The following is a 27,568-nucleotide window of genomic DNA, read 5'->3' on the forward strand; positions in this document are numbered from 1 at the left end:
GCACACGGAAACATACACCATGTAGAGGAGCACTGGAAGGAAACAAGGACATAAGAGCACATTAAAAAACAGGACTAGCGTAGTCATGTGTTCTTGTGTCCTTGTTTCCTTGCGCGGCTCCTTTCCATGATGCCTCACCCGACTGGCCCTCACGAAGGTAATTACACACACGTGACAGTGTTTTAACCCGCTCGCTCTGCCCGCGATCAGGGCGCTGCAGCCGCGCACTTAACACACTGCTTCATCAGTCCTAACTAGCCCACCCTTCCCTGCGTCACCAACTCCTACTCCCTGACAACTCGCTGCAACCTCGGATGGATGGATGGACTAAACTTTAATGTCCAACAGATAAGGTGATCTACCCACCCCCCGACACGCAGGTCAAGGGGCGGGTGCCGCCGCCTCAGAGGCAGGCCGGGAGGTCTTGGGTCCCAGCAGCCTCTTCAGCCAGTTGGACGAGTGCTTCGCCACTGATTTGGGAAGGTGTGATCGAAATCCTGCCTTCCAGTACGCTTAAATCCCGAGCTATGCATGGTGCACATAGGATGCTGAGGCATATTAGTACAAAAACGGGGCCTTATGTATATGTCGTGCCTGACAACTTGCGCAGCGCACATCAAGGTCCTGCTCACCAGTGTGTCTTTGGCAGGTAGTAGTGGGTCGGCTATATGGCGGGACATTGATTTGCCGGCGGCTCCTGTGATGTAATCGGTCCTAATGTTATTTGTTCCTTGTGTGCGAAATCAACCCTGGCGTAAGTGCCAAGCAAATTAGCCGCATAAACTCGTGGGTGAGCTAGCCGAATTGAGTCTGCTTTGAAATGAGTAGCGATCCTAAATCTTCTGGGCTGTTGTTTGAGGCTGACTTGCGCCGCCCCAAGCGGAGTGAACAACAGTGAGCGAGAAGAGAGCGACAATAATATCTGCATCTAACACCTACCAAAGTAAACTACTACAACTGCTGCTTTTGGAAGTTATTGTAGGTTTCGCCGCTTTAAATATGTTTTTCTTTTTTTTACCTCGGCCTTTGTATCTCGACCGTTTCTTGTTTGAAGAAGCCATAGCAGGATGTAGGGCATTCTAGCTATGCTGAATCGCTATTAAGGTACTGTGATTTCAAAAGGCCTGGCTTTTGTCCTGAGGGTTCAAGATAGAAAATTTGAGTAAGCGTTAGTGTCTTTTTTTCCTTTTCGATCCTTTCTATCTTAAAGAAATGGAGTGCTTGAGAGAAAAGTAACTTTCCTGTATTCGCAAGTTTGACGTGTAACGGTAGCCCACTAAATATCCAGTATGGCTTCAAAAAAAAGCCGATCAGCCAGCCACATCAGCCTTGTGTTTTGTTCAAATAGGCATTAAAGTGTGCATGCATCATATCCCAGGTCGATGCATCTGACATGGTCAGAGCGTGGCGCCAATAAAGGCGGAGGAATTGTCAACATTGCCGTGTTGCTTGCTGTGGTGGGATTAACGTTATTGTTAAAGCCCTTTGCGCGCAAGCATTATTGGTGCAGCAGAAATCGCACGATTCAGACGTGGTTGATTCGGCGGGCGAAATCTGCGGCTTTCGACCGCGTCATGCAGCAGGTTCGATTCGTACCGAGAAGGCTTAAGTGTGAGACGTCCGCGGGCGAAACTACGTCGGTGAACGAGCTACAGGAGCGTGAGACAACTTCTGAATACACAACAAGTGGTTTCGTCCATAAGATATATGCCATATCACTGCAGACATCCCGTTGTTCGCTCACAGATTTGCCGAAGGGATCCGTCGGACAACAGTAGGTAAGATATATAATTCCAATAATTGACTGTAGAGGACATTGCCAGACTAAAAGGAAACAAGTATTGGCAGAACAAAGTTTTGCCTTAATAATCTGTCGTGCAACATCTATATGCGACTTTGCTTTATTCGTTATACCCCAACAAACTCCGGCTCTAACCGTTAAACCATTTTCATAAACAAATGTTTTATACCACTGCTACTACACTAGAGCAGCAGGCGTAGAACAGGAACTGTGAGAAAGGTTTCACCGCTGGTTTAATTCTCCGTCACACTTATAGACTCAAGAAATTGAAGACATTCTAAAGTGTGCAATCATGCACGAGCTACACGAACACCGCGCTCTAAACCAGTGGCTCTGTTTCCGAGCTGAGTTCATAACGGTTATATGCTGTTGCATGTTGCTGCCTACACTAATAGAAGAAGACTGCAGGCCTCGGCACAACTAGAAAACAAGGTTAAACAGTGGCAGCCATGGTCTGCAGTGTGCATTTCAAGTTTTGATCTGGAGGTCCATTTACGGGAAACTTTTGAGCTGTAAGCTAAGAATGTGCCCCGCAGGAAGCACTTTTGAGCAGCTAGTGCTTGGCATGCAAGGTAGGTCCGCCTGAAACGGAACTCGAAAACACGAAAACAAAATTATTAAGCTGCTGGAAATGGGTGCCGATGTTCCTGAACGCCTCTGCGAGATTCTGTACACACAGCGACGTCTTTGTAAATTCGGGAAGTAATAATTTCAGACTTGCCGACATTGAAACATCGAAGAAACGCTTTTTTTCTTTTTTCGGAATATACTTGAACGCTGACACGTATTTGTTGAAGAATTTCAAGACCATTACAATATTCGGGAATTCGAAACTCAAGATCAGTTAGGAGGTTATTTTAATCTTCAAAAATGAATAATAAATAGTTTGTGAATCATATATGTGCAATTTGAGCCTATTCTACACTGTCCTCGATAACTATACTATAAATGGCGCTAATTGTTTTCCACGTTCTTGATTGTTTGAATTGAGTGCCGTCATGACAGCTGTCGGCATGGCCCCCATGTTTCGATGAACCAGCCTTAACCGCCGCTGGGGTGCAAACACATTTCCTTGTGGATGTTTTGCCAATTCCTTAAGCACCACCGTTAAAGGCATGATTCGACCGCGTAAATGGCTCTGGTCTTGCGACTTCCCTTTCGTATTTACTTTCGTGTTCATGCCCTCTGTTACTACATTAGCCACTGCTCTCTTAATTTGTGCTCGTATTGTATCCACGTCATCTCAAACGCATGCATAGCTAACATTTGTAAGCTGCAACATTGTGGAAGATCACCCGGTGCATTTATAAAGCCCCAGTCTGTTGAAACTAGCCTTCCGAACGTCACTACGAGGCCTGCAGGTTTGCATCTCGTAGTAGATATACGTGGGGCATGTTTCGATTCTCATATAACCTTCCCATTTCACATCTGGTCAGTTTGCAGCTGCACTCTTGAGTAGCAATCTATACCTCCTTCAGACCTGCAATCCACGTGACCTGTGAACTCCAACTTGCGATAGGGACGCTCCTGATGTTTCTCTTACAACTACCACCGCCACTGCGTTCCTTGTTCCTGCACTTTCCACTCTTTATTTCAACCTTCCCCTCTTCCGCCGCTGTCCAGCTTAATATGTTACAAGGCAGTCCCATTCACAAAGCACGCAACAGCTTGCAGTGCCTGCACGGACACATTTCAGCTTGGACTTTGGGTATAGGACGTGATGGCGTTAATGGATCTCTCAGGATTCCAACCCGGGTATTTACCAGACTGTCGGAGACATCTGTGTCCTGATGACCAGAGCGGGCTGCAGAAGGTCGAGAAGAATCTTGCGCTCGAGGTCGGCCACTGCCACTTTTAATGGTGTTTCCCCCTGGTCCACCGGAGAGTTGTCTACCGGGTACGATGACGTCGCTCAAGCTAGTAATGGATGCTTAAAAGCCGCAATCTAAAATGTTTTCTTCAACCAGTAATGGGTGCCTAAGAGCCGCAATGTAAAATGTTTTCTTCAAGACGTGACCATAACCAACACACGCCATAGCCATCATAACCAATACACGTCGTGACCATAGCCGATACACACGTTATAACACACGGTTATAACACACGTCATAGCCAACCACGTCCTAACCATAACCGATAAACGCGCAAATAATGGCAGCGATTGTCCTAGGCTTTCAAACACGGAGCTACAGCCTTAATTCTATAGCTTACTTTCTAGACGGCCTATGTGCAGTTTCATATCGCCGTTGATCGCACAGTTCCAGCCCTGAAGTAGACATGGAATGCAGTTCTCATGTTTTCTGCCCAATGTGTGAGTGTTTTGCAGCGTATCTGTGTATGGTACTCTGTTGTTGTAATGCTGTATATAATTGGGAACGCGGAACACAATCATAATGCAAACGGGCTGCAACACGCAATGAACTGAAAATAAGTTTGACGGAAAACGCTGGCCGAAGCTAGTACTGCAAAATGTCCTCTCGGATGGTACCAGCAAGAGTCGCATGTCGGTAAAATCGCTTGTCAATCATATGAACAGCAATGCGAAAGCGATCTGGTTACAAAACTGCTAGAACCAAATAATTTTTCTGCGTTCAAAAGCGCCCGGGAGGGTTTCAACAGTCGACGGTAATTGCGACCTTTAATACTTACTTGCTGTTAAGTCGTGAGGTCTCATTACTCTTGTAACCTTTGGCTTACGTTCCGGCAAAAGCAAAGCTCTTTCTTTCTTTGTCCGGACGTCGCTGAGTTCGTCTTGTTAGAGAGCGGGAGTTCGATCTCAAACGTTTCCAGTTTGCCATCCCCGAATCTGTCTTCGCACTCACTGTGCAGTGACTTTAACAGCGCAGGAAGCCTTTTTTTTTCTTTGCGTTTTTTCTACACCGGCTCTTGACGAGAACTGTTTGGACATTGGACCGATTTCACCCGTCAAAAATACATTTGTTCATTACGTTTACATTTACGCCCTAACTTTGCTATTTCTAGAAAACTACAGAGAGCACGAAACACTATAGCACTTTATTTTGCCATAACGAAGCTAGCACAAATTTGTGTTTGCGTTGTGAATGGTATATCACCTAGTGAATTGCTCAAACTAAGCAGCTAATTTTCTGTATTAACCGTGCCCCTGCTCTCCGGAAAGTATATCGTATCATAATTTCTAAGCTGCCCTAACGACTTTTGTTCCTGGTTAGTAAACGAATGTATCCGTACTTGCATGGTTAGAGGGTTATTGAGTTAGGTTTTTCCATACAGACTGCGCGTTCTTTAGAGACCTTCCTTGAAGTCAGCCGAAGGAGCTGGCAGCGGCCGGTAAGCTTTGTTTTAAATCCCTGGCGTAAGGCCCTTTTGTTGAAAAGTGATAATAACTGGATACAAGCTGCAAAGGGATGAGAAATCCGGGTTTCGAGCACTTCAACGGCGATCGCATGTTTCCGCAAAGCTCAAGCCTCCAATAAAAAAAGAAACAAAAACAAAAAGAACGCACTCAGAAAAAAAAAAGAGAAAAAAAAACGCGTTTGCCAATTAGGAGACAATGCTAACGCGACATGGGTGCCGAAGGATACTAGGAACATGACAGCTGTTTCTTGCACACTGGCGTACGCTGTAAAAATTGGGCACTTGAATAGACTGACACATGCCATTCATAGACGAAGGTTTGAACGGGCGATTCGGAGAAGACGAAGCTCAGTTTGTGCTGACCTGACTGGTTGTTGGTGTTCTTCGGTGCCAGAGTGCCAGAGCGCCTTCTGTGTAACGTTACAAATCTGGTGGAGGAATTGCCGGGTATCGATCCAGTCCCGCATTATCAACCTGTCACTACGGAGCTTACCCCCGTACATGAACGCCTCGGCCGCCGCCTACGTGGACAGCCCCCTGAATTCGGACCCCTTCCGGCCGCTACCAGGACGACGCATCCTCAGACGGCCGTAGAACCTGCTGCAATGACATCTTAGGGCAGGCTTCCCACCCACATCAAGTGTCATTGCCCCTGTTCACTGATGTTGTACACGTCGTACGGATGAAACCCTACCACGATGGCCCCGCTGACTATTCTTGAGACTGATGGCGCCTCGTTTTGTGCTGTGGTATCCCATACCAACCTAGCATACTATCTGTCAGCTCAGCGCATCAGGCAGCATTTGCAGCATCGAGGCGATGCTGACAAGAGGGGGGGGGGGGGGGGGCAATGACACATGCCATTCATAGACGACGAAGATTTGAACGGGCGATTCAGAGAAGACGACGATGCAAAAACGGTGCTCCGCTTTCGTGCTGACCTGACTGGTTGTTGGTGTGCTTCGGTGTCAGAGTGCCAGAGCGCCTTCTGTGTAACGTTACGCTACAATATCACCGCTAATAATATCCTAATAATAACGCCGATTATGCTGACTCTTATCATGCGAAAAGGCCTAACGCCGCAGCCGTGTGCATAAAAGCATGCGCGAGCATGTACTACCCAGTATCCTCGAGCTCCAATTATATGTTGTTTTGATGGATCACTTTCCTACTTCGTCAGTAATAGCACGAAATGCGGCAAAAACGGATGCATCATTCAGAACCCGCTATAAACTTGAAGTTTGGAACAACTCGCTCATGATCGGTTATAGAACCGTACCTAAAACAGATGGTAGCCAAGCACTATTGTATGTTCTTGCCAATTAGCAACGTAATTATGAACAATGTATTTTTCAGTATGTATTTGCACTAGCATTTTAAATACAAATTTTTCAAACAATCCCTTACGTTTCTTAGTTACTCTTCCCTCCTAATCTTTTTTTTTTCTTGGTAGCAAAGTCTACATAAGCATTGATGACCACGTAGCCCACAGCAAAAGAAGTTCACTTGAAACTTTGACCCGCGTACTTAGGCTCCTTCTCTGTATTCGGTTTCTTTTGGCTTTGTGAACCCATCGTGTACACTTCATGCTACCCTAGAGTTCAACTAATGATCTACATAAACTAAGGCTCAATTTCCCATGTTTTATGCTGGTGAAAAATTGTTTAGTACTCTCAATTTATGCCGAAACTTTCAGCAGAAAAAAATCACAAGTACTGTATAACTTACACACCTGTTTAGCAATATAGCCTAAATGTGCAACCGCGTTAGTTAAATAGTTAAATATGTTCCTGGCGCCTCTGTTGCAAGAATATTTCCTGGGAGTTATAATTTATAATTAAACTCATAATGCGACATTAGCCTTTTCAGGCGCAATGCTTATTTAAAATTGTAACACAAAAATGTTTGCGCTTAATCACCAATTAGACACCAGGAAATATAATGCGCAAGATTTCCAATGCGAATACCAGAAGTTAGCGTTTTACGGTGGCATAAAAATTGAAACAAAGTATTGTAGGCGATACAAAAGAAAGACAACAAAATGTCTGGAGTCAAGCAAGGGACAGAAGGATCATGCATTAGATTTCTGTTTTCAAGGCACATATCCCCATTGAACATGCGGTAAAATATTGTTTCCGCTGAGAAGCTGCTCTTGCGTAAAAACAGCGGATATCAATTTACTCCGGACTCTAATGCATATGGGAAATATTATTTACTGTGTTTGACTTAAGGCATAAAAAATTAGAGGGGCTCTACGCTGCTGAACCGGATGTGAAGCGAAAGGTTTCGGTGCGGGCAACTCGCTGTTTTCGTTCATCTCTACCAGGCTGGCAAATTTCTTCTTCTTCTTCTTCTTCTTCTTCTTCTTCTTCTTCTTCTTCTTCTTCTTCTTCTTCTTCTTCTTCTTCTTCTTCTTCTTCTTCTTCTTCTTCTTCTTCTTCTTCTTCTTCTTCTTCTTCTTCTTCTTCTTCTTCTTCTTCTTCTTCTTCTTCTTCTTCTTCTTCTTCTTCTTCTTCTTCTTCTTCTTCTTCTTCTTCTTCTTCTTCTTCTTCTTCTTCTTCTTCTTCTTCTTCTTCTTCTTCTCGTAGTGTAGCTTTCGCTACAAAATGTCTTCCTTGAAATGTAGGCTGCTATATTCAGTTAAAATCATGAAGTCACTCTATGCACACTATATTGGCAATATCTATATGTACAGTCTACATCAAAGGACAAGTTTTATTTCGTTTCGTACACAACTGCGTACAAAGCGCCTTAAAGGATTAAGAGAATAGATGGAGCTGAAATCACCCTTGCTAAAAAATCGTTCGGGTGGCTTAGAACACAGAAGCGTCGACAAACGACGCAAATTATATTGGTGACTTGCCCCTAGGAGCAGCACACGTCTTTTGTGAATACGACGACCGAAAAAATTTGCTCGATCTCCAAGTGTTCACGCTGAGAGGTCCCTTATACGCAAAGAAACAATATTCTCGGAAGGATCGCTTTTTTTTTCTCATGAATCGTTTGGCATGTTTGCATGCTCCACGCATATTTCTCAGTGCCTGGCCTCGACCAAGAATAACAACATAGTGCGCACATCTCTAATCGAGACTATTGCAGTCTAAATAATACCTATCGCAAATAAAAAATTCAATTTCACTGGGACACAGCCAAATTTCTGCATAAAGAGAGGAATACAACTCCAATTACGGAGAGTGTTAGGCAAGGAGACACGATCTCCCCAGTGGTATGTACAGCTTGCTTAGAGGCATATTCAAATACGTTGAATGTGATAAGGTGGGCATCTGGCTCAATGGAGAATACCCCAGTAATCTGCGATTCACTAATGACATTGTCCTATTAAGTAACTGAAGGGGCCAACTGCAACGAAAGTATAATGATCTAGACAGGATGAGCAGAAATGCAAGGCCTTAAGATTAATATGCAGAAGATTAAGATAATGTTCAACATTCTGGGAAAGGAACAATAATTTAAAATAGCTAGCGACGCAGTGGAAGTGGTATGTGAATATATCTACTAAGGACAGGTAGTAACCGCAAATACCGACCAAGGAAGGCGATTATGTATTTGAACAAGATTTGGATGGAGATTTGGAGAACAATCTGCAAATACATTTGGCACGTATTTGCAGATTGTGATTAGCAGCTTACCGGTATCACTCAAGAGGAAAATGTATAACGTTCCATCCGGCCGGTACTCACCTATGGGGCTAAAACACAGAGGATAACGAAAATGGGTCTACCTAAGTTGAGGACTACGTAGAGGGCTATAGGACTGGAATTGGCAGGTGCAATGTTAAGAGATAGGAACCGCGCAGAGTGGGTGAGAGAAATTACTCGATTTAATTACACTCCAGAATAAATCAACAAGAAGAAATAGGGATGGACAGGAGATGTCTGTGAAGAGAGGTTAACCAACGGCTTCTGAGGGTAACCAATTTAATTTAAAGAGAAGGAAACTGTAGCAGGGGGGTGGCAGAAAATTAGGCGTGTAGATAAGGTTAACAAGTTCGCAAGGGTAAACTGGATACAGTTAGCACAAACCCGAGTTAAACGGAGGAAAAATGGCGAGACCTTCGACCTGCAGTAGGTTTAGTAAGGCTGATGATGACTATTATTGTTCATCGGTACGGACACCGCCGTTCTACCTATACGTACTTTACTAGAAACCTTCGCAGGCTCCAAGGCATATTTTTGAAGCTCATTTACATGCCTTTCAGAAAAAACTAATATTGGCTTGGGATCTAGATCGATGCGTTGCACGGAAAGTTAGTTCCTGTGGATTTGAACTATAGATTCTACGCTCGAATAAGCAAAATACAATATGCATAATTGACGTACGCCAGTCACGTCCTGTTTCGTTATTGCCTAATTCGCGGATCCCTGCTCTTTTCACCCGTGGCTATCCAAAAATAACGCGCAGTGGAGCTCCTAATCCTCCTTTCGTACTGCTCCTACCGCATGCAGATGATTTCCGAAATACCCTGTTTAATATCTTCTTACATAAAAAAAAAGATTTGATAGGAGTTGTGTTTGCTTCCATTACAGGCCCCTGTCTCGCACTTTACCCGTCCCCAGCCGAGTCTAGCGAATTTGCAAGATTGAGATTGCACGCGCTGCACTCATTTAAACTTGGGATTTACATACAACATCTTGGGCGTGGTTTTTCCGGGGGCCAGCGAACTTATAATAATAGGTGGAGTCTCCATAAAGAAGCTGGGTGAAGGAAAAGGGACTGGTACATATGATCCTCCTTCAGAATTCGAAAATCCACAGTGCAACAGGACTGAAGCGGAAAGAGGAGGCAGGAAGACGCGAGACAAGTTTTGCCATTCGAGATGGTTAATTATAACGGCGCATGGCCAACGTGAGGCCAAATAGTGCGAAAAGAAGGTAGTTGGTCCGCTTACGTCGACAGTAATGTCTCAGATAAAGCAACGTTAGCATATAAGGCTTACAGGGACTTACGCAGAGTGTTAATGAGAACTACTAGGAACTTCTAAAAAGGCGACTGGTATAAGCGTTAAAAGGTCAGAGTGCCTCTGCGAGGGTCTTTTTCTGGCTAAGGACTGAACGCCAGTGACGTGTCAAACTAAAATAAAGGAAGAAACGTCGTCCATCTTCCCAGGATTGGGAATAATGCTGAGGGAAACGATAATATGGAAATTTATGGTTGGTTGGTTTGTGGGATTTAACGTCCCAAAGCGACTGAGGCTATGAGAGACGCCGTAGTGGAGGACTCCGGAAATTTCGACCACCTGGGGTTCTTTAACGTGCACTGACATCGCACAGCACACGGGCACTCTGCTTTTCGCCTCCATCGAAAAGTGGCCGCCGAGGCCGGGATTCGATCCCGCGTCCTTGGGAACAGTAGTCGAGCGCCGTAACCACTGCGCCACTCCGGCTGTAAAGACAAAAGCTATGTCTGATAAGAATTTAGGAACCAGCTTTTTAGAGAAGTTTCTGCCGTCTGGGAGAAAAGTTGAGGTATCAAGGTAATTATATTAATAAAATTTAGGTACAAACGACATAAATATGTCGTTTGTACTGGTAACTGACGACAAGTGATTAGAATTTGAGACGGAAAATCGTTCGCCATGCTTCGAGCAGTGTGGAAGTGGCGCATTTGTTTAAAATGAAAGAATATGTTGCATATGTGTGCCCAATTCGTAGTCAGCATACTGCTACCTCTTCGAATCTCACTGGTTTTTTTAATAGTATATGCCTGCCCAAATTTTGTTTTATTAACTACAGATTGTTTTGGAGCTATTGTGCCTAATTTGTCTTCTCATTGTTTTGAGGATTGAGCTTGTGAAAATAATGTCATGACCTTCGGCAGTAAAGTTATTCATTCCGTGCGCCTTCAATGATTAGTCTAGCCTGGTGAGTAAGTTTGCAACTATTATTTTTAGCGAGCTTATCTTTGAAACTTGGTGTGCCACAAATCTGCGACATTGGACATTTTGGCCACCTTTTATCCGCAGACATGGAGAGATGGCGGGAGGCAGCAAAGCTTTAGATTCACTCATTAAATAAAATTTACTTAATTTGCTGGGTTCCGTGTCCTTGTTCGCGTGAAGTGGGCCGACGAAATATTGAGCCTAACGGCAAGGAAAAATCCCCTTGCTTTTTTTTAAGGATAATGTGTAGCCTTAGCATGGTGAGAGTGCTAGCTAGATGAACGTCGATTTTTTTTTAGTTGAACATTAGAGCGGAAACTTCTGAATGGGACGCCTTGATATGTTAAATGAGAAAGTATTGTTTACCCCTTAAAGGAATTTGCCCAAACAAACGCATTCGTCATATCATATCTCAACAAAAACACCTCTTTTCTTCATCCCTTTCCGTCACTTATTACTCGCATTGAGAGGTTTATACAATCTTCGGTAAGGGTGACCAGAGGTGCTCAGAAGACAAATCTTCTTGCTAGCGTCTTCTAACCCCAATGCTTTTGTACAATTTCATCGTTTAGAGAGTATTGTCCTCGCCTGTTTCTATGGTAAGTGCTGCAAAACGAGAAAAAGAACACACTAGAGATTCCCATGATTGTATCCTGGACGAGACTTGCGTGTTTTGTTACCGCACAGGTAAGAGTGCGATGAAAAGAAATTTCTCTAGCGGAGCAGCTAGGAGACGTTTTGCTAGTGTTTCTCTATTGCCTCTGTACGTTTTAGGAAGCGGGCAGCTGCAAACATGTGTACCAAAAACAGCAGTGCTGTAACAATCACGAAAAAAAAAAAAGTCGCGTTGTCGAGTAAGTCTTAATAAGCGACTGCAGTGGAATGACTAGATAAATACCGTTGCTAGCAAAGAAAAATAACTGCCTCTGTCTTTTCTTCGTACGGCGTTAAACACATAAAATAAATACTAAACTTGGAAATAGGTCAAATGCTATTTCCGTCATGCCGACACACCGATTTCTCACATTAAAAAGCGCTATACCTCCACGGAGTTTTTCTTTCTGGGCGTTCTAGATCGCGTAGTACTATCATCGCTACATTTTTTTTTTATTCATGGCAGCTGTGTCGACTTGCTTTCAGGGATAGAGTAGGGCTAAAATAAGGGTTCAAACCTTTAACCATTATTACTACAACTAATAGATAGATGAGCCATGAGCAGCGTCCCGGCTATCCTAATTTGGTTTTAAGACAGAGACAGCAACCTCGTTAAATCTCGTTGCATATGTACACCGGCTCAGCCAGCGTAACGAAGTTTTATTGTCTAAGAGAATCGGTGGATGAACCGGGTGCGATCAGTCTTCGTTTCAAGCTCAACTCTAGTCAGGCTTAGTTTGCAGTCAAGCCACGCAGCGCGCTAATTAAAGTAGTGAGTAGGAGAACACGTATACGCACGCTCTGTCACTTAAAGAAGCTGCTTAAGAAAATATTTGCGAACTATAAGCAAGCTGCATTTCTTTCACTAACTATTTTAGACTATAACATTAACTCGAGGAAAATATTGATGAAACGTGAGTTATGAGGGAAGTAAGAGAAAAGAAAGTGGCAACGATCTAGAAGAATCGGGGTTATTAACCGGGACCCAACACCAACGAACAGAATTGCAGGCCTTTGAATTTCGTGTTTAAAAAGCGCTCATGCCTTGGCCATAATTGGCTGCTTGAAGTCTTGCTCAAAGTCGGAATATTTACGGAAAAACTGCGAGAAGAGAAGAAAATTGTGAGATAACTTACAGTAGTAGCTAATGATAACCATATTCTCGTCTACCAATGTCGCTACTCAAATTACTGACCCCGAAATAAGGAAGTACAGAAAAAATACGCGCTTTTATTCCCAGTGCCATCCTATTCCTTTAGGGGGCAATGGAAAAATGATTTAAAGAAAACTTTCTCCGAGTATTTAACAAAGTGTGAATTAAGTCATGTGGTAATGCTCTTGCTTGAAAATTGAATGTGGTACTTTTGTTCTACCCCCATCCCTTTTTGTTTAGTTCAGGCTGCAAATAGTTGTCCCAGTGGCGAGATATGCTGATTGTCGGGACCTGACACACACACACACACACACACACACACACACACACACACACACACACACACACACACACACACACACACACACACACACACACACACACACACACACACACACACACACACACACACACACACACACACACACACACACACACACACACACACACACACACACACACACACACACACACACACACACACACACACACACACACACACACACACACACACACACACACACACACACACACACACACACACACACACACACACACACACACACAAAAGCGCAATACGATGTTCTAGAAAAAAAATCGATCAAATCAATTGTAGTACTGATGTTTTGCTAAAGACCTGCGATCACCTTAATGAAGCGTAGCAAAAAGAACACAAATAAAGCCAAAATAGTTAGGATGGACGCGTAAGGCAAAAAAACAATATACAAGAAAAAATACTGAGACCGAAAGCCTACGATAACTAAACCTGCTGAGAGAGATCGCCAAATGTGTTTGCTAAATTCGGTACGGAAGGCGAACTGTTACGTAAGGAAAGACCTGGCGCACCAGTACGAAAGCGCCATTGCGGGAACGGCCTCACTGTGAGTTTAGTACCTGGTAAACATGGTAGAAAGGAAATAGCTAATCTACTGCTTTTAGTAACGGGTGGATACGTACGACCGAAAAAAAATGGGATCAGTGAAAGATCTTTCCTTTGAACAGAATTTGAACGCACTGAATAAATAATAGCGTATTTGCAAGGCAAGAGAAGTCAGCTATTGGTAACGCAAAAAAGCGAGTGCAGAAATCATGCGGAACTTCACGTAGACAAAAATGATTTCGTTATATGTCTAAAAAGCTGGTTTCTGATGATGAGGAGGGTAACATGAAAATATAGCTTCGTTACTGATTTCGTACACGTTACTAATTTGCAGTTATACGTCGTACCATTTTCTCTAGTATCACATGCTTGCATAATGCCCTAAAGATTAGTTTGTATTATCTAAACTGTTCGAACTGAATTTCATGATGCTCTAATATATGGTCTTATCTTGTACAACTCTTCTTGAGCAACTATTTACTTGTACATTAATAATTTTGTTACTATATAAAAAGCGCGTTCAAATCTCCCTCCAGCTACAGGCTTTGCAAATGCCACAAGTCTTTATAAAGCAAATAAATTAATTATCGTGTTGTCACTTCTTATAATATGCGGGGTTCCCAGTAAGCAACAGGTGGTCGCACTGAATTCATATATTGACCAGAAGGCAAGGAAGGATGTAAGTTTGAAATCTTATTAGTACGGTCTTGAAATTAGTCCTCTGGTAATCAATAGTTTTAGGAGGTCTTGTTTCCGGCTCTTACTATACAGTTTCAAATAAACCCGCAAAATGTTTTCTACGCTATGTTTTTCACGATGTACGCCTTTCTTTTTCATGCATGAGCTACAAATGCACAGTAAGACACATATAATGGCCAAGATTATTTTCTGACTTTCACCGCTTATATACTCAAGCAAAACTGCTTTGAATACGTCAAAATATAGGTAAGGTTAAATATCCAGCATGAAGTCAATATTAAGATCAAAGCGGCCAGAACTAGTTTTGTACCATAGCCCAGCAGAAATGCAAGAAAAATATGGAACTTACCTCTTTCAGCGCCAAGTATTCCTCTAACGAATCAACAAGAAGCGCAAACAAAAGTTTCCACTTCCCGCCAGGAACTCATGTCTCCGTGATCACTAATGTTGCACTATGCGAAGTGCTGAAGCAAAGGCGAAGGGCTTACACAGACATATCGAACAGAGTATTCCATTCGGAGAATGCGGAACAACAAACTGCGAAGTGCCTCAGGCTTGGTTATCCATTGAAAGCAGAAGAGGCTGTCGCGTCTTGCGCGCAGAAAAACCAAACGCCCCGCTCCGGTATCCAACTGGTGCGCCGAATAAACCGAACGCACAGCGGAGAACCGAGCCAAAGCTGCGAAATATCACGTGGCCAGCGCCAGTTGCTCAGGTGCCCGCAAGATGGCGATAAAGGCGCCGCAGACGTGGAGCGTCACGGCGACTCGATGACTCGGATGCTGTTGCGCTGCGCCGCAGGCGAGTCATGCCGACCGGGTCTTGTGAGTGCGCTTCCGGGCGCCCTACAAAAGCTATATCAGTTAAAGTGACGGTGTTAGGTCATTACATTTTTATTTAGTGACACGAAGCAGTTGTTTTCCCCATTGACAATAATTTACGATACGGTTTTGTGGTTTTCGATAGACAGTTTGAAGTACATTGTGTGTCCCAGGAGCGTTCAGGAGCTGTCTTCTGACGACGCATGCCTACAAGAGTGACCAAAATTGGACTTTGAATGGCACTTTTCTGTGCCTTTTTATGAGTTACTGCCTCACTATTGATTTGAATTTCTTCCCAGTTCTGAGTTTCAGTTGACTGAAGTAAACTGCCAAATAGCTAAGCATTTGGGCAGGTCGAGCAGATGATTCCAGCAACAGGTGTAAATATATGCAGGCTAGTTTATTCAAGAAATAATGGCTTCTTGGGAGCGGATAGGTATTTTGTTTTCTGTCAGTGCAAAGCCACTTTGTTGAAGAAAGATTTTCCAGTGAATATAATCTTGCAACCAATTTTTGCCAGTGAATATTTTGAAAATCCTCTTCGTTTTAGGAAGTTACTGCGCGCTGTTGAATAACAGCAATCTTTTCCAGTGCGAAACCATATTCTTATGATTACACCAAGCATAGTCAATTGTTTCTTTTTCTCAAGCCTCGCACATCTCCTATACTTCGTTTTTGGTTTGACTTGCGTAATGGGATTTAACGTCCCATATCGACTATGGCTATGAGGAACGCGCAGCGGAAGGCTCCGTAAATTTCGACCATCTAGAGTTTTTTAACCTGCACTGAAGGTCACGAGGGACTTGAATTTCATCTTTATCGAAAAGTTACCACCATGTTTTGGGTAAGCAGACGATTGCCGCAACCGCTGAGATAACTGAGCGTGGCACTTCATGTAATTCGATGCAGTTTCTTTTTTGGCATAGAGTTCCTCTCCTCCCAATAGAAAATGAGATATTTACCTGCTGGGAGTTGCCAATAGGGGTCATTATCGAATCAAAAGAATATGGATAGACTACGTCAGCTCATAATCATCGTTAGCCATATTGTACGAACTGAAGGGCACAGGCCCCTCCCGCCTTACTCCAATTAACCCGGTCATGTGCTAGCTACAGCCACTTAAACGTGGCTAACTTAACATATCTAATTTTCTGCCCGACCCCCTGCGGCACTTTTCTTCCTTTAGAATCCAATTGGTTATCCTTAGTCACCATCGGTTGTCCTCTCTTTGCACTACATGCTCTACTCATTTCTGCTTGATTTCCACTAGAATGTCATGAACTCGAGTCATTTCTCTCACCCATTCCACACGCTTCCTATATCTCAACGTTACACCTAACATTTTCCGTACCATATAGCTTTCTGCGCTATCCATAACTTAAGCAGAACCCTTCTTGTTAACATTCAGGTTTCAGCTACATGGGTGAATACAGGAAAGAAGCAAATGCTATATACTTTCCCCTTAAGTGATACCGCTAAACTGCCAGTCGTAATCGGCGAGTACTTGTCAAATGCGCTCTAAAATACTGTTATTCTCCTAAATAATTCCCTTTCACGGTTCGGGTCTACGGTTTCTATCTGTCCTAATTAGATATATTCGCTTACCACTTCTAGTGCTTCACTACCTATTGGAAACTGCAGTAGCTTGCCGAGGCTGTTGAACATTACCTATAGTCTTCTGCATGCTAATCTTTAGGCCTACCTTTCAGTTTTTTCTGTCTACAGCGTTAATAACTGTGCATTTCACCCCCTCAGTTACTTACTGAGTACGTCCGCTACCGAATGCAATGCTAATAATGTATTATAGATGTGAAATGAAATACGAACAGCGGAGCGCGTGGAAATAGTTTCACCTGAGCCATAGATAGATGCATTTATTGAAAGGAAAGCCAGAGAGCTTGGCCGGAATAACTCAAATTTGGCCTGCTACTCTGCACTGGGGAAGGGGAAGAGGAGAAGAAAGAAATTCATGATGGGTGACGATGTAGGAGAAGGCATATGAAATATATATACAGGCACAGTAGCTTGCTTTACAAGCGCGAATCACGTCCGCTGGCACACAAAAAACGCCAAAGAGCACGCACTGCTTGGACACCCTTCCCTTTGTCCTGCCGATCGCCCAGCAACAGTTCCTCCGACAGAGGCCTCTTGTCCAAACATTTCAATGAAGCGACTAGCACACTTCTTTCGCGCGCATACACTGGGCACACCAATAATATATGGTCCACAGTCTGTGGGATGCCACAAGTTGAACATTCCGGCGAGTAGACCTGTCTAATTAAATGCAAGAATTTGCTCGTGAAAGACACGTACGTTTAAATGAAGTCTATGTAGCAAGCATGTCTGATGACGCGGAATATCACGCGGAACATAAAATTCAATGTTTGATCGAGCCCTTTTAGACGAATGTGTCGGGCGTCTGGCTGTGCCCAGTAAGCTGCCGTAGCATTCTTCACACAACTCGTAAGAAGGCACGTCGTATCCGCTCTCGAAAACGGCGCAGCTATTTGGAGGCCATTGCTGAGTGCGCTTTTCCCTTCAACGTCGGCCTGTTAACTTCCATGGAGCTTGCAGTGGGCAGGAATTCATTGAAACATAATTCTGTGGCCTTGCAGCCGGGCAGGTGGGAGGAGCTTTATAATGTTTAGTGCAAGGGACTGGTAGGCAGTGTAGCGTAAGAAGTTTTTCAAAATTTGCAATGCAGTCTTTGAGTCCGTGAATATACACCATTTGTGATGTGGTTTCCTACATATGTAGCGAATAGATTCCTGAATGGCTACAAGTTTAGCAGCGGTTGAGGTAGAAGTATATCCCAAAAGAAAATGTAGAGTCCTTTTCTGAGCTGGTATAACCACATTTGCAGCGGATTCCAGCGCTGACACAGATCCGTCGGTGTATACGTGAATATAATTAGGATATTCTGACGAGATGTTCGCCAGAGTAAGTTGTTTGAGTTTACTAAGGGGCACTGATTTTTTTAGTATTCCGGGAGCACGAAGGTGCTCCAAATGTTTATCCATCGTCCATGGTGGTTGGGCGGGACGATATGGGAGGGCATATCCTGTCGGTACTTGCGACTGATGGCAGCGGAGTGCACTTGTACAACTGCAGTCCGGCCACTCATCCAGAATCTTGCGGAGTGGATGAAACGGTGTCTTGTAAGCGCTCGTAAATATACATGAAGTGATTCGTGTGACAAGTATATGGATATTGGGCAAGCATGTACCTCTTTAATTGTGCCTTTGTTAGAGGTGTATCTGGGCAGTCCAAGGCATATTTTCAGTGTCTGCTTTTGAACGCTCTCTAAAGTACGCAAGTAGGAAATGCTCATACAGGGAGTGCTGGGAGACTGTACCAGATCAATCAATCAATCACGTCTTTATTTTCTTTGAAAGGTGAGATGTAGCCAACAAGCAGATTCTCGTAAGGCCGTATTAAGGAGCGCTCAGTGGGACCACGTTTGATGCCAGCTATGAAACGAAGTACATGGCAAAAATTAGCCTTTTCTTCACCATAGTAATATGTTTCGACCAAGATAGCCGGTGGTCAATAATTACTCCCAAGAATCTGTGCATGGAGACGTACGGTATCACGGCTCCATGAAGAGTAATCGGGTAGCGGCTGACACATTTTCCCGTAAATGCGGTCACTGCACACTTTTCTGTCGCTAAAAGTGAACTTTGACGCCGAAGTACATCGATGTCGATGACACATGTAGTTGCAATCTCGCGCGTAGTTGTGCGCGCGTTGAACCAGAAGACCAGATGTAGATGTTGTCAGCATATGCACTGATGTGAATGTTAGTTGGCAGTTCACTCATCAGACCAATTAGCGCAACGTTAAATAAAGTTGGGCTGAGGACTCCTCCCCATGGAACTCCACGACCGACCTGATAGCGGGTAGCATCTCCTTCAGGCGTAGTCATGTAAACAGAACGGCCACTGAGATAGCTCACAATCCACAAGTACTGCCGGCCACCAACTCCCACGTCGTCAAGTCTGTCAAGAATATCATCATGGAGGACGTTGTCGTAAGCCCCTTTTATATCTAAAAATACAACAGCTAGTAGTCGACGGTGACGCTTTTCGTCTTCTACTGTCGCCACAAAGTCGATGACGCTGTCGATGGAAGAGCGGCCCAGTCGAAATCCAGTCATCATATTCGGATAAAGATTATTACTCTCTAGAAAACACACGAGTCTTGCAAGCACCATTCGCTCCATAACGTTAGAAACACAATTTGCTAGGGCAATTGGCCGGTATGAGGTAAGTTCGAGAGGGAGCTTTCCAGGCTTCAAAAGAGCAACCAGGCGGGTACCATTCCAGTGTCAGGAACAGTACTAGAAGCCCATATATCAGTGAAATAATTAAGTAGTGCAGTTCTGCCATCCTTGCTTAGGTTTGATAAGGCTGAATAAGTAATCCCGTCAGAACCAGGTGCAGTTGAATAGCGACAAGGAGTCAGAGCGGCGTCTAATTCAAAAGGGCAAGTCGTATTGATCACTCGGCGAAGGTGGCGCAAAAACCTCGGAAATCGGTAACTGTGCCTGGTTTGTGCCCACAACCATTTTACAAAAAATCTCGAGTTTCATCAAATTCATTGCGACGTTTATAAAGGAGCAGGGCACGAAACGGTTGTCTTTCTTGCAGAGGTCTGCACAAGCTTCTCGCAACATGGCAGATACGCGACAGAGGCTTACGGGGATTCACAGATGAGCAGAACTGTCTTCAATAATGCCGTCCTAACCTCTGCAGGTGGCGCAAAACTTGTCGTTTAGCTCAGCGAGAAAGTGTGAGATCTAGCGCGAATTTCGTTCTTCTGTACTTTCTTTCAGTCCGCCGACGGATCGCGTGAAGCCGTTCAATTAATTTCCACATCGATGCTGGACACTGACGCCGACATACAAACATAGCGAGTGTTCTCACTGAGAGAGGAAGTAATAAGGCCCTCTATTTGAGATGGTGACTGGAAGTTCACGCTGGAAGTCTCCACCGATGCCCTAAAGGCGGGCGAATCTGTGTATTGCACACGAGGCGAAGTGGCAGGTGCGAACCACTTAATGCATACGTACGTTGGAATGTGACCTCTCCCATGTGTTTCCACATCACTACAAGATGAAACAGAGGGATGGAGGCTTCTGGAAACGCCACATCCAAGCAGCTGCTGTAGGTTGTTCCGCGTAGAAACGTCGGTGAGCCGTCGTTTATATTGAGGAGACCTTGCGTATGCATAACGTCTGCCAGGTCTCTTCCTCTATTGCTCATTGTTGCACTACCCCACTGAGGGTGGTGAGCATTAAAGCCATCCGCACTAATACGAGGAGCTGCGCAACACTGGATTACTGAAAATAGGTATGACTTTTCCAAGCCATCCCTCGGTGGAATATAAGCGCCAATTACAGAACATACTCGTCCTTTCAGGGTTAATGTCAAGAAAACGTAGTGATTAATGTTGTGGGGCTGTAGAGCATGGCGGGCATGCGCAATGTCTTGGTGTACGCACACTAGCACTTTGCTTGTTTCGTCTACTTCTCGAGACCATAGCAGAGCACATCCAGAAAGGCGGAAGGAGCCGGCATGCTGGGCTCACAGATCACAATCACAGGAAAGCTGTACTTCTGTGTCCGGTGTCGGAAATCACTGAGACGACAACGCAGGCTTCGGGCATTTCATTGCATTACTACACTGCGGCGCAAATGCATCGTCACAGAGGTGGCGTTAGTTTGCTGCGCCATTGTGAAATATTGCAATGCCGCCAAGAGCGGCTCACATGTGTCCAAAAACTGAACAGCAAAACTTTGCTGTTTGCGTGTTGATGCTGTAGTGCAGCACCCGGCCGCATTGAACAAACAAGCTGTTCAAGCATTTCTTTCACTTGTTGGCAGTCTGGGTCGTCGGAATTTTCAGCACGTGTGGCGATCAAACTGGGATAGGGCCTGGCGATGGCCTTTGATGGTAGAGCAGGCCGCTCAACATCAGAGACGGCAGGTAATACAACAGCTTCGCTTCTATCTGATCCTTTGCCTGTCACATTGCCTGTGACATTACAGCCAGAGTATTCTTAGCGGGATTAGGTTCAATCTGTTGTGGCACCTGAGCTGAAGTTAACTATAAAGTTGACTTATCCAGGCCAGGCTCGCCTTCTGATTTCTTGTCTCAGCATCGGGAACGTTGCTTGCGGCGACTAATAGATGCAGCCGCATCTTGATGAGTCGAATTATCTCGCACCATCTTCTTTAGTATAAGTCTTTCGTTAAGAATTTTAGGACAGTCTTTAGCCGCCGCTTCATGAGCGCCCGAGCAGTTAGCACACTTGACAGTCTCCGTCTGGCATGTGCCATGATGGTACGTATCGCCGCATAGACGGCAGGATACCTCATTTCGACAAACGGCACTAACATGCCCGATCTTGTTGCATTTGTTGCACTGAACAGGTGTTGGAACATACATCCTAAATGGATGTCTCACACAGCCCACTTTAACGTGAAATGGGAGGGATTCAGCTTCAAAAAATATTTAGCGCACTTCGAGCGGCCGAAACGATGAACATCCACAATGCGCGCCGTAGATTTGAACAGCGTGCAGAGATCGCTTTAACTTATCTCGTGGTCAACGTCTTACACTTGCAGTAATCGTTTTCACATGTGCAAGAAAGGAACGGACCGGCATGTTGCCAAGCGCACCAATTCCTTTCAGCTCGTCCACTGTAGCCTGGGATTTGACATTCATGGTGAGGGTGAGGACATTCTTCCAAGGATTAATTCTGACCTCGTCAGCTTCCCCGAGAACCAGCTGGTCGAAGCACTGGGTCAGGTGATGTCTGTTTATAAAATTCAGATTTGCCGTCGCCGTCGTTGGTACGAAGGCCACGGAAAAGATCCCTTGCTTGTCAACATGCTTCTTTGTTGGCTCACTTGTTGTTGATGTTCGGCGCAGATTTCTTTTAAGGGGGCGCGATTTTACATTCGTGCAGCTGCTGTCAGAATCCATCTCTGTCACTGTGAAGTGATCCGCCAAGTCTAGAAGCTCCACTCCGCGACGTTGAGGTGACACATCGAGTATACCGCACCCTGTTTGACGTTGGCGGATGGGCACAGTGGGTCGCGCGCTCGCCATCCCGAAAGATGACGAGATCACAAATAGCTCACAGCGATAACAAATCCAGAAAAGTGGAAGAGAGCTAGCTTCAGAGGTTCGGAAATCTCCACTTCTTCTTTCCTTTACCTGAGACAGTCTTCCTGTCGGTTTCGGAGATATAGGCGTGCTCTTTCGGTTTTAGACGGTTTTGCTTCTGTTTTCTTTTAATTTATCTTCAATTTGTGACACTGGAGAACCACGTTCATTCTTTCCAGAGATGGCGATTTGCGCAGGGCTCTTTCGCTACCGGCAGCGGCTCTGGCCCATTCGAATGGTACCGGTGTGATGACAGAAGCGGAATCGAAGCGCTGCATGTGGGCCAGCGATTTAAGACTGCCCGCTTCTCCTATGCGGGCTACAGCCCGACGGCGGCGAAAGCGCGCTGCGTCTTGGGAAAGAAATAAACGGGCACTCCAGTTGTACAAGTAGAGATGGAATGCTAAAGAAAGCAAGAAAAACTATCGCCAACCAAAGTAAGTTCACCTATCTTCGACGGTGAGAGGAGACTGGATGCAATCTGCGCTGTTAACATTGCATTTGATCGGTAATACTTTCCCAGCCAAATTGAATGCGTAACGAGTAGTGATAGCAGTTAAAAGAATACCAATTTATTATTTTGAATATTATTCAATATTTTTTGCGAAAAATAGTATAAAACAGGCAAGATTAGCCGGACGCTTTAGATTCTTTACGAGTTCAAGATATCTTCTTTAACATCACCATTTTATTCCCCGAATTTTTAGAATTGGGAGGCTGACATGCTTGTCAAGAATATAAACGCCTTTATTTTGTTTCTTTTCTTCTATGACACTGGAGGTGATGTCTCTGTCTAACTTCTCGAAGGACACCTACACTTACAATTAACGGAAAACAATAGGAGGTACATATGTCATCTGTTCAAATCCTATTCAAAATGCAGCCGCCAATTTGACTTGCAGATGGATGTTAATAGGGAGCAGGATGGTGTGACGTCACCTTTAATGCTGCGCATAGAATGGTTGTGTCACCGTTTTATTATTTGCTGCCATGCGTATTTTTTCCTTATTCTAGGTTTCAACGACGACTACGTCGACGGTGGTGTCTTACACTAAAAGAGGTATACGTTTCCTTGCGAAAATTGTGCTACGCTGAAGTGTTAGCGGCGGCGCGCTATGGTAGGTACTGCCGTTAGCAGACGCATGAGTAATTTTTGTTAAGGCACCACGACGCAACTCAATACGTTATCTCTAGTAAAGCCAAGTTGAACGTATATAAAAATTGCCTTTCTTTATGGATAACGACATAGAATGAACTAAAGCCACACTTCAGGAGATGACAAGGGCCATTCATGTATGAGTCATGAGTTGGGAGATTAAGCATCAGGGCAAGATTTGTATCTTGCCTAAGCCATGTAGCTTCATTCCGTCTTGCGCGCCATCCCCGTGTATTATTAACGCTGCCTCATGAATGGCCCAGGTAGCCTAACCGAGCCTTGATCCTGTGCAGAGACCACTGCGGCCCGGTACTGAGCGTCCATGAGGGACCTGTTTTTCGAACACTCGCGGAAGGAAACTACTGCGGTGTGCCTTGCTGGAACCTCGAACCTATTATTGAAAAGTACCAAAAACTTCACAACATGTGCCCTTCGGGTCAAATAATTTTCAAAGTACACTATTTGATTCGTTTGATTAAATAAATACATAGGTATCCAGTCAATACCGTTAAGGGCCCCCGTGTCTGGGGCTGAGCCAGGAGGCCAGCTCTGAGCTCGCGGGGCAGGAGCCCGCAATATTTTCGTACTGTCATACTCTAGCGAAACCACCTATGAGTACCAATAATGTCATAAAGATTTCTCATACTAAACTCATGCTAAACTCATACAAATCTCATAATAGTTAATATATTTTTCTTGCGTTGAATGATATACATCGCCAACCAAAACAACTACCAGCGCCAGATATGAGTTCGGTTTGATCTGGAATATTCCTTTTCACGCTTGAAAAAAGATTTTTGCGCGAACATTGTGAACTCGCGCTGGCTTTCGTGGCAACGCCCATAAACCTGAAGTCACATGATATAGCGCATGGAGCTCTATCCGAGCACAACTTTTTAAGGGCGTTACGATAGAGAGCTGGCTAGTCGCGAGGCGAACGAATTTCAATTCCCAACCTTTATGGGTATAAAGTTCTTTAAACGTTTTTACGCTAAAGTTGCGTTGGCCTTTCTAAAGTCGCACAATCTGACCACGGAATAAGACACGTAACGCTATCAGGCAAGCTGACAAAACACGCAGTCGGGTAATATGCATGGAGAAAAAAACCTAGAAAGGTGCGGTACGCTATCATGTGCAGCCTCCTCAGTACATGTTCACGTCTCTGAGGCCGCTTCCTTTTTCTCGGGGCCGTTGTGCGCACTTATTCTAAGTGTTTTAGTTACTGAGAATGCTCCGGCAGAAAGCCTGTCGAAGTGGCATGTTTTAGAGTCTGCGTCTTAAAGTAGCACCTCAGTTCCATAATGTACAAATATTGCATTCTCATTAGTGTTATAGACACACTGTAGAGAATCGCAGGTAAACCTTTCATTTAATACTCCGGCAGGAAGACGACGCATTCGAACTAGCGTTATTCGGAAGATTGAGAAACTGGCTGGGGCGCATTTTCAGTTTTTGCAATGCCTAAATGAAGCAAGCAATTTTTTTTTTAAACAATATATGTGCATGCCGGGATCAATAAAAGGTTTCGTCTTTCGAGGAGAGCGCGTAGCAGTATACTCAATGGAACGAAAACCCCGGGCGGTGTTATTTTTCCGTGTTGTGTTTTTTTTTTACGTCTTTATTTCTGCTTACGGTAGGCGTTTACCTTGCGGCAGAACTAAGTTGCTTCATGGATGTAGGGGGGGGGGGGGAGCGGTTAAGGGTGGGGGTGAGGGTATGGGTGGGGGTGGGGGTGAAGGTTGGGATAGATATGAGGGACCGGTGTCCACTTCTTCCTCGAGGTAGGGTCGTCCCGAGGTCGGCTCCGCGAAGTAATGGCCTGGTCCTTCTTCTTCCTTGAAGTAAGAAAGAAAAGTTCGCCAGAGCCGGGTTGCGTCTGATAGCCCGATGTGCGATGGGGGATCGACCCATGCCTGCAGGGTTGCAGGTCGAAGCCCGCCCAGGGACTCTTGCATCCCGGAACGCAGCATTTCGTGGTGCAGTTGAGAGGACCTAACCACGCTTCGCGAAGTGCACGGAAGCATGGCGGCGGCGGCCCCTGGGGCATGGGCCCGTCGAAAGGTTCAAATTTCCATCGTCTACGCGCTGCGCGTGCCTGAAGTTTCAAGCGCAGGTGTCCTGTAGCGCAGCCGTTCTTTCATCAGCGGAGCGTGCGTGACGGCAGGCAAAAGAAGGCAAGAGCTGCCACCTACCACTTGACGTGTCACGTGATGGCCTATATCCGATGGTGCTGTCTATTATATTTTTATGAAAAAGTTTCAGCAATTCTCCGCGGCGCTTCCTCCTAGTTATATTCGGTCCGATGAAACGGAGCATTGTGGCGAATAATTTGCCGTGTTCCCCCGCCGCAGTGGTGCAGTTGTGCAGAACCATTCTGTCTGAGCATTATCGAGAGCAGCAGCGTCCGAAGGTTTCGTTTGCGTGCAGCAGAGGTCCGCATACTCACGTATGCCGATGAAATTGCCGCCTTCTGTGCCGACTACGAAAACATTCACAGTGTTGTCCAATTAGTGAAGGACATTTGTTCCGTGAGTGGTAGTGCTGTGAACTGGGAAAAGTGCATAGGGATCTGGCATAGAGAGTGGCCCACAACTCCGACGAATTTAATGAACATATCTTGGTTACCACCCCGTGAAGTATTAGGAGTGCAGCTGGAAAACTATCCAGACAGTGAGTCACATTGGAACGAGCGGGTTTTGGAAGTACGTGAGAAGGCCAAGATTAAAATGATTTGATTGGTCTATATTTGCACGTGCTACGATTTCTAATTTATTTCTTGTTACCAAGATATAGCACATGTTACAAGTACTGCATTGTTTTCTTGTGAATGTGCAGAGATTGCACCATGTGCTCGCCATTTTCTTTTAGGTAAGTACTCGGGAGCGCTCCCGCCGAACTAGCTTGTTTCATCTCGTCCACTCTGGGTGGGTTGGTTTGGCGCATTTGTAATTTCGTCAAGTGGTTAGCCATTTTATATTCTTCCGTGATACGAAGGACCCATTTTTACGAACTATGCATTAGGTTATGTTGAGCAAAGTTTTGCCAAATTTAGTTGTAATTTTGAGCGAGCATGCAAGAGAGATTTTTTGGAATCCTTAATGAAGTTACATGTCATGTCGTGTCTTGCAAGCCTGATTTTCGTTTGAATATTTATCAGCTGTGACGCGAAAGAAACTTTATAACGACTTTTGCGACATCTTTCTTTCGATCACATTGTACAGATCGTTGTACTGTACAGGGGCATGGATTTCAATCATTAAACGAGCGAAACATATGGCTGCACCAGGGGGAGCAAAAACTTTCTTTTTCAAGCTTCATAGCAATACACTAGAAGTTAAGACTTATATATAAATGAAGTGTTTTTTGCACCTTGGGGAAATCACTGCTTCATACGTTGCAAGCCGGAAACTATCGAACACATTTTCTTAGACTGTTGGGAAGCCATTGTCTTCTGGGACATTCTACAACGAACATGAAAAGTATCTGGGGATCAAGAGCCATCCAGACATTGACGCGAGGAGTATACGGCAGTATTTTCGAGAATACGTTGCTACACATGCCTGAATTTCAATAATTCACGCTGCTTGAGCTCGCGTGGTTTCTAACCCATGTTTTGTGTTTTTGTCGCGTAATATTCTGTAGGTGTAAAATCTGGTTTTTAAGTTGCCAATAAAGAAAAAAAAAACGGTGGTGCAGTGGTTAGCATGCCCGACTACTGTGCTGGAGTAACCGGTTTCGACCCTGAGCGCCGCCGGCTGCGTTTCGATGGTGGCGAACCGCAGGAGAAATACATGTTCGTAGTGCTGTACTACGGCGTCTCGCATAGTTGCTTTGGGACGTTAAAGCCTACAAACCAAACCATTTGTGCCGTAATTTCACGTACACGCTAAAGCAACCATACCGAAAATCAAGGTAAATATGTTCTCTTATTTGTTTTTACTTGCATTCGCAAGGATACATTAAGTCCTAATCAACCACCGGGCATACATCAGACGTT

General features: G+C 44.7%; 1 protein-coding gene across 1 annotated transcript in view; it reads right to left on the reverse strand.

Annotated features, from left to right (window-relative positions):
- Window positions 1-15,051, reverse strand: part of Epac (Exchange protein directly activated by cAMP) — a 747,880-nt gene extending 732,829 nt beyond the window's left edge. Inside the window, exon 1 of the mRNA XM_084594555.1 lies at window positions 14,772-15,051. The gene's annotated coding sequence lies outside the window, so the exon portion shown is untranslated. The remainder of the gene's footprint in view (window positions 1-14,771) is intronic.
- Between the last annotated feature and the right edge of the window lie 12,517 nt (window positions 15,052-27,568).

Source organism: Amblyomma maculatum, chromosome 2, assembly GCF_055883805.1.
Source record: "Amblyomma maculatum isolate TAMU_Amacu chromosome 2, ASM5588380v1, whole genome shotgun sequence".
Classification (NCBI taxonomy): Eukaryota; Metazoa; Arthropoda; class Arachnida; order Ixodida; family Ixodidae; genus Amblyomma; species Amblyomma maculatum.